At 40.0% G+C, this 12,200-nt stretch overlaps 1 protein-coding gene across 3 annotated transcripts in view; it reads left to right on the forward strand.

The window, feature by feature from the left end:
- PRORP (protein only RNase P catalytic subunit) overlaps positions 1 to 12,200 on the forward strand; it is a 59,032-nt gene that overhangs the window by 12,639 nt on the left and 34,193 nt on the right. The window lies entirely within an intron of this gene.

Here is a 12,200-nt window from a genome sequence, read left to right on the forward strand (position 1 = left end):
TTGATAAAATGAGTATTAATCTTGAACTCTCTTATATTCATTGTTATGTTTTCAGTTAGTCATTAATGGATTCTGAAGTAGTTACTTTTTCCAAGCTTTCTATTACACTTTAATTTCTTTAAAGGTGTGTTGCGTGGTTTTTTTTGTTTGGTTGGTTTTTTTAAGCATTAAAAGGGGTGGAAGTCTCTTAATCCTTCAAAAAAAAACTTTCAGTGTGGAATCACGACAAATAACTAGATTTAAAAAAAAAAAAGCTATATTTGTTTAGCACTTTGCACTTGCAAAAAAAGTAGAAGTCCTATTGTTTCTGAAGTCCTGTATCATATCTGAAGCTTATGCTTAGTGTGCTGAATATTGGGTTTTTCATCGGGTAGCTGTGTGCCAGAAACGATGAGGAACCAATTATTGTTTTGTTCGCTCAGCTTTCCCAAACAGCCAACTGGCCCTCAATTTTAAAGGTGTATTTTCATATTTCTAATTACCATATGCATTAGGAGTATCTAGCTTTTCAAAGGTCATTGTGAGTATACGAGAGAGCATAATTCTCGAACATTGTCTATACTGTAGTTCTGTTTCTTACTCATCTTGTGTGAAGCTGAATGAAGGTGAGCTCCTCTAGATGGAGCCCACACCACATCTCAGGGTGGTTTCAACTTACCTTTATAAATATTGATGTCATTTTGTTGCAACTGGCACCAGTTCAGCACCAGTTCTGAAAATATGGAAGAGAACACCAGGTTTAGTTCTTGAGACTTTCTGCAGACACAGACCTCATGCATGCTTAACAGTTCTTGAAACAGCTAATGTCAGGGTGTCTGTAGTACATGAAGCCTATTGTTTAGACGTTTAATTTCTACACAGGCTTTCTTCTCAATTCAGGACTTCAAGCTGATCTGGCTGTGAATTGTGCAGAGAAGTGAAATTATCTTTAAAAAGTAGCAATAACTTGAAGTATTGACTGGATACTGGTGTTATAAAATAGTGTTTTATTGCACATAGAGAACAGGTAGTGTGAGTTCTACAAAAAGCCCTTGTAAAAATTGTGATAGGTTTATACAGTTAACCAGTTAACTGCCTAATCTGTGAAGGATCATTTACATTCCCTTTAGTGACTGCTGGCTGGAAAAATTCAGATTTGCCAAATATCTGGTTTGGATTAGTGGTACCAGCTGGACAGGGGAAAATTTAGGAGGGGAAATTCAGACAAGGTAGCTCTGGGAGGCAGGACATTCATACCCAAGTTGAGCAATAGAGGAAATGATGCTCCTACTGCTTGATCACCTGGTTTGAGTGAAGAAATGCAATCTAAGGAAATGGAATCAACATACTATTTTAAGCTTTGATGTCCATAAATTTTGTTAATCTGCACGATAACTGAAATTCTGTGATTTACCACTTTGGGGGCCATGTACTTGGCAGTTCTAAATTGGCCTTGTTACAATTCTGTATCTGCAGGCAATCATCTGAAGGCTGAATGGAAATAAAATGGGGTGTGTTTGCTGTTGGCCGCACAGCTTAAGCTGTGTGTATTTTGAGCATGGATGTGGGGTAAAGACAGCACAATGTAGCGATGTGTCAAAGGTTTCCAGAAATAAATTTGGGGCTTTTCAGTTGCCTTTGTGCTGTGAAAGCAGACATATGGTGATGAGAATATCCTGCCAATTTTAGGTATGCTAGACTGTGTGACTTCTCCTGCAGCCAGGGTTTTACAGAGGGGAAGCTAGGTGAAGAGGATGAAATTATGATCTAGGCAAGTATACCAGAGAAGGGGTTTTCCATTTTCCACAGCCAGTTATATTTTTATTGCAGTAGCTGCAATTCAAATAGAAAACATTTCAGCTGTACTTAAGAAGTAGGACTTTCTACTACACCTTCTACTACACCTTCTAACTAGTTTTCTTCTGTGTGTCTGTGTTGCTTGCAAAGGAATGATTAGTCAGTAGAACAGTTTGAGTTGTTTTGACCTCTAAATAATTTTGTTCCAACAGTGTTTCAAATTGCATATGTAATACATGTGGAATTTTCTTTTTTTCATTCTCTGAGCAATAGTCTTTTGTGTTACTGTTGCAACAATGTTATTGCTTTGTTTGATTTTTTTCTTTTTTTTTTTTCTCTCCCCCAAGTATAAATACAGAGTAGAAAATAAGAAGCAAAGATTGCAAAGATTTGGTTTGGCTAGAATCCTCCAAAAGTAGTCTGTTGTGATGCAATTAAAAAAAATAAAAATAAAATAAAAATTGTGATTAGACAGTTTTACCGAGGAAAACTTGGGATTATAAATCATAATGGTAGTGAACAATGCTATACAAATACTCTGAAAAGATGGCCTATCTGGACTATAAAACTGATTATTTGTGAGAAAATACCCATTACATTAAAAATAGACATCAGTTCAGATCTTCTTTATAGACAACTACCAAAGGGTGTATTAGGATATGATATGATGATCTAATATAGTGAGCTGCAACCTTGCAGGCTGCTGTAGCAAGAAAACAACTGTAACAAGGCTGTCACCATTGTACCAATGTCTATATGGTATTTTCAGTTGGATGCTTGTTTACTCTGTTTGCATTTAATTGGGAGCTATGCTGTTGAGCCTGACATGATATAATCAGCTGAGAGGCAGTAACATCTTTTGCTGTGATGACTTTCATGTCCCAACTGTTCCCAGATGTTTCTTGCACATATGCACATGCATTAATTTAATTCTCTTCGTGGCTACTTCATACCCCTGATAAGCCTGAAAGGACTATTGGGTGGGGAAAGGAAGCACTTGGGAGATGGGTATGTGTTGTCTGAAGACAGGAAGAGATGGTTTTGTGGGCGTGTAAAGTCCTCACACCAGATCTGGCCTAAGTGTGCCAAGGGGCTTTACATACCCATCTAGTGTAAAAGAGACTAGAGGGGGAACAGGAAGTGTGACCCATTCATCTCGGTGTTATTTTTGCAGCTGAATGAGACTGTGCTGTTTCCATGGAGCCTGAAAATAGAGCACTGGCTCTTAGCTTTTGGTTTGGTACCTCTTCTTCTTTTCTGTAATGCTTTGGTTCTCCTTCCATGTGCGCATGATTGCCAACTCTATGATTTGCCCCCAAACCCCCTGTGCTGTATGCTAGTCTCATCCTGAATGGAATAGTTTACTACTTCCAGAAACCTGCACGCTCCAAGCAAGTGATCTCTGACACAATCTACCCTAACTCCACCTGGTAGATCTTCCACTTCCAACTTCTACTGTGACCTCCTGGTGCCCCCATCTGCCTAGCTGCCTCTAAATTCATAACTGGAGTCACCTAAATTTCCTGTGCTTGAGCTGCTTCCAAGATGAGCCACCTTACATGCCCAGAGATTGCCTGGACAATGCAGCTGTCCATCTTGCAGCTGGAGGCCATGACTTCTTTGCCTGAGCTTCTTAGGGAAAAAGAGAAGATTAGTTAATTCAGTTAGGTCTACTATGACTCCTAAGGAGATTGGAGGCTGAATAGAGGAGAAAACCCTGCCCAGCAAATGGCTGATTATGTGTGTGCAGTGTGTGCCACAGCCCAGGCTGCATGTGCCATTTGCCACCTCTACCTCTATTCCAATATATGTTTCATTCTTCCTGTCAGTGCCAGAGAGCGGAGAACTTCTGAGGGGAGGAAACAAAGAAGGAAAAGACTGGAATTTTTCCTGTGGCTTCGTGTGCCCCTTTACCTCTCAGATATGTGCCATGCTGCATCAGAGGGATCTGATTCTCATTTAAGGGCTGTTCCTCTATAGGACAGTAGGAGCAGAAAAACATGGCATATTGTTGAATCCTGCAAAACCTTGTACTGGGATGACTAAACTAAAAATATTGACATCAGGGCCTGAAGACTCTTGGACCTTGAAGAGCCCTGTTTAGTCCCAGGTCTAGGAAAACCTACAAAGGTAAGGCATGACATTTGCAGATAGGATTGAACAGCTTTTGTTCAGGTCTTTGCTAAATATGGGCTGCTGGATCTATTTAGGAAAGGGATAGTATTCAGGACAGCAGAATCCTGTGTTGCCTGAACAGCCAAGTTCACTGCTAGATCTTGTAACATCCACAAGGATAAGAGGGCAGCTGTATGAGTGGGGCTCAGGATCAACTGTGGGGTGGTTTTGGTTGCAGAGCTTTGGCTAAAGGTAGGGTTAGTTTTGGAGGTTAGAAAGAACAAAAATTTCACAGATGGAGTTATTAAATCTACAAGATTCAATTGTGAGTATCAAATAAGGGCAGGTAATGATTTATGGTAGATGTTGAGACAATTGCAGTAACAGAGAGCCCTGTTAGGGCTGAGAGCACTGCAATTCAAGCTGCAGCCTTTTACCCTGCTTACTTTTTGTCGTCCTACCTCTGTTTAGTTCAGAGTGGATGTTACACTCTTCTTGTGATGTGATCTGCTAGAGGGAGAGGACTTCTGGAAGGAAGGAAAAGGAGAGGGGAGACTGAATGGGAAATGGGTGGCAAGAGACAAAGGCAGTTAGAATTTTTCTAGGGTTTCTGTTGGGTCTTCCTTTTCCCCAGAGGCTCCTGATAATGGAAGCAAGCAGAAGTGTAGAGAGTCATTTGGCAGGAGGATAAAAGACTGTACTCCTTCCTTAGCAGCAAGAAATAGATTTGGATGAAAATATAAATTCAGCACATATTTCTCTCCCTCAATTACCTCAGTATTGGAGAATGTTTCTTGGGGGTGGATCAGATCTTCTGAGGTGGTCCAGGCTTTCTCTTCCTGATTCATATAATGAGACATGAGTTGGGAGTTTGTTCAGGTCACTTTGTCTCCTTTGCTATCAAGTGTTTGTGCAGCAAAATTAGGCCACCCTGTAACAAAAGCATGCTCCTTTCTTCCAATCTGCTTTCTAAACCTGTTTTGTTTTCCTTCACAGTCTTTTAAAACCAATCCTTGGCCACCTCCGTCTTTGGAAATTCTCGTAACATGATACATTCCTTATACTCTAGTTAGTGCAATCAAGTAAGAACTATTTGGTTCTGATCTTCCAGTTTCTTTGAATGCTAATTGCTTGGTTAAAATATAGTTGCTAACCTTGTTTCACTGTTTGCCTGTATGCTGGAGAACTTGCTAGCAAAATACATAAAAAGATTCTTGATGCAGTGATTTTCCTCCATGTTTATCTTCATTACGTTAACTAGAATATATAAACAATGAGAGAAATAGAGAAATTTTACCAAGGTTTTATAAGGTCATAACTTGTTAAAGTGTTTCTTTTTTCCTGGTCATTAGCTTTTCACAGAGGCAGACAAGGTCATATATGCAAAAACGGAACAGTAGGTTTTACCTGTTGGCTCACCGAAAGAATTAAAACAATCTGAAAGTGTAATGAGTAGCTGACTTTTTTAAAGGAGATTTTTATCAGGAACCTCTTGTATAAATAGTCCATTACTTGCAGTTCTTCTATCCCTAAGTAGTTACTCAGGGGCTCTTGAGACATGTTTACATAATGCAGACTGCATATAGTAAGTCCTTGTTTCAGTCCTCTCTGAGTATTGCTAAATTTTTTGAAAATACTTCTAAAGTAAATCAGTGTGAGCAGATTTGTTTTAGATATTTTGAAATGTTACCTCTTTGTACTCAGGCGTCATCAGATGCAATCATACAAATGGTCCTTTTAAGTCTAGGAGCCAGTCTCCAGCAGCGGTCAAAACCAGATTCTTCTGATGCTACAGGGTATGGAGCCATAGTCTAGTACAGGGCCTCCTTCCAATTTCTGATGACTAGAATGGCTTCACAAGTTCTAATAGTTTCATGTTGTCCTTCCAATGCCTTGTCTCTAAGATTTGGTTAGATTTTAGAGCAGTTGCAATTTGAGCAGATGTCTTCATTACACTGTCTATAAGGATTCTTTAAGCTGATACAGTTTCTCTACAACTCTGAAATGTAAGAGAAGTGTACTTTTTTCCTACAGTGTGCCTCGTTTCATCTTTGTGATAGTAAACTTAATTTGTTTTTGAATTTGCAATTGGCCTGACTTCTTCAGTGTCATTCCCTTTCTAAATATCTGAAATATTTATTAAATATGGGAATTAGTACAGAACTTTGAAAGACTTTTTTTTTTTTTTTTAACATGACTCTGCTTTTTCTCTTCTACCTTTCTCAATGCTATGACTAGTTCAGTGTTTTAGTATCTTGTTGTGAAGAGTTGTCAGGCCTTTTGCAAATCTAATGTTGTCTGGTTCTATTTTACCTGCTTTTCCATCAACACATACAAAGAATTTTTAGAGATCTTCTTTTACAGAAGGTGTGCACATGAAACCTGCCAGATCATAGAATTCCAGGTGACTTTTTTTCTGTTCTTAATAACTGGTTCAGATTACAATGTACAGATGTTAGGCTTATAGGTTTCTAATTCCCTCGTTCATTCCTAGAAATATTAAAATAGGGGATAGAACACTTGGTGCCATTCAGTCTTCCAGAACAGTTGCTGTTTCTAATGAGTTGCTAACTAATGTTTATAACTTCAAAGTGCAGTTAAGCATTTGGTGGCAGTGTGATTTTTAAACTAGCCTAACTGGCCCTGCCTCCCTACCAGCTGTTCATTCCTGCCCCCTTTTGTCCCTGCAAGTGTACCAGAGAAAAAATCAGTGTAACCCCATGATAAGCAGGGGACAAACCTAGATGAAAAATAATGTTTCATTTTCTTGTGGGGTGGTTTTTCAGCTAGTTATTTCATCAGATTCACTTCAAGCCCATGTACATGCTGCTTTCTCAGCTGTGCTGGGAGGTATCATTGTCTGTCCAGTCTTCATGTAGAATTTCCACGTGGATCTTATGGCCCGTCTGTTATAAAGTGCGAGCCCACCTCACCTACTTGGCTCACTCTTTTCTACACAGTTTGATTCGCTGCTTTTTCCTGTTTCACAGTATTTCTGTAGTGACTGTTGCATTGTGTTTAGGCACGCAAGTCATCCTATTTCTTTGCTTAGCCTTCTGTTAGCTGGGTTTGCTGCAATATAAACAGGTTCCAAAACAGTATTTTTAATTTTGAAAGCACTGTGAATTAGAAATATCTCTGCCTTTGCAAGGTTATTTTCTTTTAAAAGAAAGCCCATTCTGGCCTGCTTTTATACTTTTGCAGGTAGAATGGCAGCATTGCAAAGATGAGGGCATTTTTCCACTGAGGACAGCAACAGAAACTGCTTGCTCCTCCCTCCATTTGAAGTATGCTTGAGAAAGGAGATTTCAGGAGTGCTTCACCTGGAGTGTTGAGGTCTGCGGTTTGTACTGGCAGTGTGACTCTGGCCCTTCACTGTCTGCCAGGTGAAGGCAGGAGCGAGTGCCATGACAGCACTGTCCGCTATTGAAGTAAGAGAGCGGACAGGCAATGCAGAGAGCACGTCTCAGGCTGGTTGTCACGCGCCTGCTCGCTGTGCGTCTGAGTTCCTTCCTGCTTGCGACAGTAGCCGTGAAGGTTGTAGCCACAGGAGTCTGATGATAATGGGCTCCTGGATTATTTGTTAACTTTAGAAGCATAAATACTAGAGGACAAACAAATTGTATGTAAGCCAGAGTACATATCAACATTGTACTCAATACTGAGAAAAGCCTTCCTGGTTATAAGGGTTTGAAGGGGATTTCCAGGCTTTTAAACTGTGGAGGAAATATTTAAACCCTTCAGGCATAGCAACAGATAGTTTTAAGAGTGCTCTAATAGTTACAATACCAGGCGCTTTAAAAAAAAAAGTCTGGATTTTAGTTTGACAGCTAAATTTTACTTCTCACATTGTAATGTTGATTCCTGTGTTTTCCTTCTCATACTGAGAAACACTGCCAAAAACGGAGCAACCCCCTATCACCTGATATTTAATGAAGCTGCTAAAAAGTGAATGTTTTCACTTCTCCAAAACTGCTCTTACAATCTTGAAATAAAAAACACCCTGTTTGATACTTACATAATACTTAAATGTAATATAACATTTTTGTTAATTAGAATTTACTCTTTCCTTGCACTTAAGTATATTGCCATTTGCTCTGTGAAGCGGCAGTGCTGTTATTGATTTGTACAAAGCTTAGAATATTGTGAATGCTTCAGAAAACTACATATTAATAATAGTAGTTTTGCACTTCTTAATCAAAATATGACTTGTAGGGTCTCTCCACCATGAATGGTGGAGTGAAAATGAAGTTTATTGTTTAGAAGAAGCAACAAGCTGTCTCTTCTGCAGTGATTTTAGTAGTTTTTTCTAGGGCTGTGGTGTGTGTGTGTTTTCTTTGTTTGTTTGCTTGCTTTTTAATTCCATGTGTTGGCATAAACATAATACCCCTTTTTTGTACTTAAAGTCCATTATGGATTTGCTCACAGTACCTTTGTATGCTATATCACTTTGTGTTCCTCTGATACATCTGTGGAAACTTCAGATTGTTGAAGAATCAAAAGACCATGATTTTTGTCTGTTAGTTGCCCACATGTTTACTATTTAGACCTAAAACACTTGAGCAGAAAAATGCTGTAACCTAATATTTCTGTGATCTGAAATGTCATACTCTTAAATCTGTTAAATATGTGTTAAAATGATTTCAGAATACTTATTTGAATTGTTCTCATTGCCCTTATCAAAGGAGATGCTTATTATGTTCTTGTTTTGTTTTCAGTTGTGATGTTTATTTCTGTTATTACATTTTAGAATAGTAAATATGTAAACACTAATAGCTCATTCCTCCTCTCCTTATTCTTATCATGCTTTTGAGACTTGTAGTCTGTGTGCACAGGTATTAAAATAGTTTCCTAAATATATGTCTGTCTATAAATGTATTACAGAAATTGAAATAGGACTTTTCTGTAAGAGTATTAATTTTATTTTCAGATTAATCACAACTGCTATTTTAAACATTATTGATGTAGAATTGGCAGACTATATAAGCCAGATTTTTGAAGTCTGAGGTAACACTTCTGTTTCGTTGTGTGTTTTATTTATATACAAAATGAGTGCTATAAAATAGCAACCCTGTTTTTCTTCTATGTTTTTTTTTTTTCCCAAACAATTCCTCCAACAACTCCTACTTTTTGAAAAACAACCTCTACCTCTTGTTTTGCTGCAATACCTCAGATTGAGAGACCACCTAAAATCTTAGGAAATGTTGTAGTTTCACAATCCAAGTGAGTTAACTTAGTCGGTGCTACCTGAGGGGAACGGTGATCCCAGCGGACTGGGAGCGCTCCCCTGCAAGCAGCCTCCTTCACGTTCCTCGGACCATCTGCTCTGTCGTGCAAGCACTAACTTCTGCGCTACGACCTGACCTGCGGAGCGCATGCAGGCTGAAGGCTGCTATACTGGGTCTGTCCATGTTGGGTCTGTTCTTAATCCATTTCAGTCTTTACCTGTGTGAACACGTCACAGTGGCAGAGGAGGGGCAAGGCTAGGAATGAGTGGCTAGGAGAAGGGAGAAAGTAGAGACATCTTTCTGTAGCAGCACCAGTTCATACCGGTGTCAAATGACTGAATTGCGGTGCAAGGCGTCCTGCTGGTGAGGTGGTGCCCAAAGAATGCAAGTCTGTTGTGCTTTTGCTGAGATATGAATGGACTTGAGTCATCCACATACCAGTGGTTAAACAAAAAAAATGTTTTAAACGTATTTACTTCTTTATGTCAGGATAAATTCCATATGTATGTTATGGCCAGCCCATAACACCAAATTGATTTAATCAGTGCTGTGTCCATTTGCAGAGATGAGTCCTCTTAGTAGAAGGGGCAGTGAATCATTTCTAATGATTGCGTAGTTGGCATTCCCCTATTTTCCCAGCTAGGCAATGAATGAAAGAGGGTATTTCTTCTTTCAGTTCTCTTTTCTTTTGCACTCAGTGTAAAATCGGGTATTGGTGGAACCTCCCGTGAGTGCTGCTCTTCAAGTCCCCTGTACTTCTGCAATACTGAGGCATGTGCTTTCAGTACGCAGGCTTCTATAAGTAGTCTTGCAATGAGTGTAATAGAGTTGCTGTATAGTTTGTTGCAGAAATTTTCTGTAGCTCCTTAAGAAGATCACATAAGTAAGCAACACTGAATATATGCTTAAGTTTTTGTCTCTTCAGTTGCCATCTCTGAAGCAAGCTTGAGGAGCATTTCCAAGCCTGAAGTAATAAACTTTTCTTCAGAAGCGTTGTGAGACCAACCTAGGCAGGGCAAGTTAGAAGTCAGTGTAATGTTTGCTGCATATGTTTCAGTACTTTTAGGTGCAGAGAGAGGGCTGTTGTGCTACTTGTTGCCCTGTTGTAGGGATTCATCAGAAGTGCCCCTTGCTGTGTTCAACAGGAAACTTCTTCCTCTAAGTGTTCTTTACTAAATTTTTGGTTTCTTGTATTCATTATCTAACTGGCTGGTAAACACATTGGTGTATGTAGATTGCACAGTGAATTCCCAGTTTGAAATTGGGAAGCTGGCTGGAATAGCTCACCGCTTCTTGCCTGAACCAACCTTGATGTCAGTGTTATACTGCATTAATGATCACTGCATCTATCTTCTCATAGTCAGTTGTACCCTAGTTGCAACTATGCTCTACTTAATTCACTGTTTATAAAGAACATCTTCCATTTTTTTTCTTGCAGCTAGCTAGTGAGGGGAATATCTTTAGAGAACTGTGGGTGAATCATCTCTTTATTGCTGTAGTTATATGGATTTTGTCCAGACCCTACTTACAAGTCCTGATCTTCAGCATCCTTCAAATGGTATACTTTCTTTCTCATAGCCTAAGTTTGTCTGCATGTTTGAATAACTTTGTACTACACCTAGATGACATAGCCAGCCGCTTGTTCCCAGGGCTCTCCCCTTTCCTCCCTGTACCTGGAGAGGATGGGAAACATGGTGACTCAAAGTTTCACTTAGGGGAGGGGACCTGAATCTTCTAAGTGGTGGTTCTTTGTGTGCGTTTGTTTTTTCTGGACAAGGAAAGGAGCAGTCTTGTGTGTTGCTGGGGAAATGTGTATTTTGAGGAGAAAATAAACAGATCCTTGGGGAATTTTAGCCTGTCTAGGCTTTTCACTGGAGTCTTCTGTATTCAGTGACATAATTTAACCTTGGATATTTGTCTTCTGCGCTGATTCTGCTGCTAACTCCTCTGGTGTGGACAACTGTCTTCTATGGCAGCAGAGCTTGTTTTCTTCTTCTCTTCCTCCTGTATTGCACAGTTTAGTGGGACAAAAACAACTGAGCAGATTTGGGAGGCTGGCAGTGGCATGCTGTTAGGTAGCTATTGAGACTGGAGTGGGAGATGTGGCCAGGAGAGGGCAGGGAAAGGTGGGGTGAGCAAGGGAACGACACTGAAAAGGCTGCTGCTTTTCTAGTGCTCCAAGATGTAAGTGCAGAGAGTGCAGTAGCTGGCTGCTGAGAGCTGCTGAGCCCATCGTGCTGCCTCTCAGCAGGACCCTCCTGGCAGCTCCTGCTCCCCCTGCCCTGCTGGGGGAAGTGAGGGAGCAGAACCAAGAGTGGGCAGGGGGGAGCACTGACCCCCAAACTCCTCTGTGGTGCCCCAACTTTTGTGCTGTAGGGTTCCTCCACAAGACAATCTACTTTGCTTGCCGGAGAAAACCTATCCCCTTAAGAAACTGGTCTATAATTATTGTCACTTGAAATAAAATACCCCTTTAAAAATTCTTTATTAAGTGTTATGGATTGAACTGAGCCCTTAAAGACAGGATTACATGGGTAACATACTTTCTAAAAATGTCTACTTGACTATAATAACTGTTTCCTCAAATAATGTTGGCATTATGAAAATAACACTCTTGGAGTGTTTACCGTGTGTTTTCATCTGCTTCCCCCTTCTTTCATCTTTTCCATTCTTATTTGTCTTTCTCTTTCAAAACTCTCTTTTACCTTCTTTCAGGCTGGAGTGTTTCTTTTTCTTTCCTTCATTTCAAACAGCCATCCTGTGGTACAGCCAAAACTCGCCTGATGTGGAACCATGGGGGAAGTCCACTGAATGGCACAAGCACCAAAGTCAGGAATCCAAGGGGGCGGGAGGGTGATTTGGGGTTTGGTTTCTACCCCACACCTGCACCCCAGCCTTTGCTAGGGGCTTCTTTCTATGTCTTGGTTTCCCTGTCTGTCAGATGGTGATGAAGGTATTTATTCATCTATATAAAACATGCGGAGATCTTGTTTGTGTGTAGGGGGGAACACTTCACAAGTGTCACAGTTTGTTTGTTCCCCCACTTTTTTTGTGTATTCTCAATAATCATGCTCATTTAAG

This window comes from Apteryx mantelli, chromosome 4, assembly GCF_036417845.1.
Source record: "Apteryx mantelli isolate bAptMan1 chromosome 4, bAptMan1.hap1, whole genome shotgun sequence".
In the NCBI taxonomy this organism is placed as follows: Eukaryota; Metazoa; Chordata; class Aves; order Apterygiformes; family Apterygidae; genus Apteryx; species Apteryx mantelli.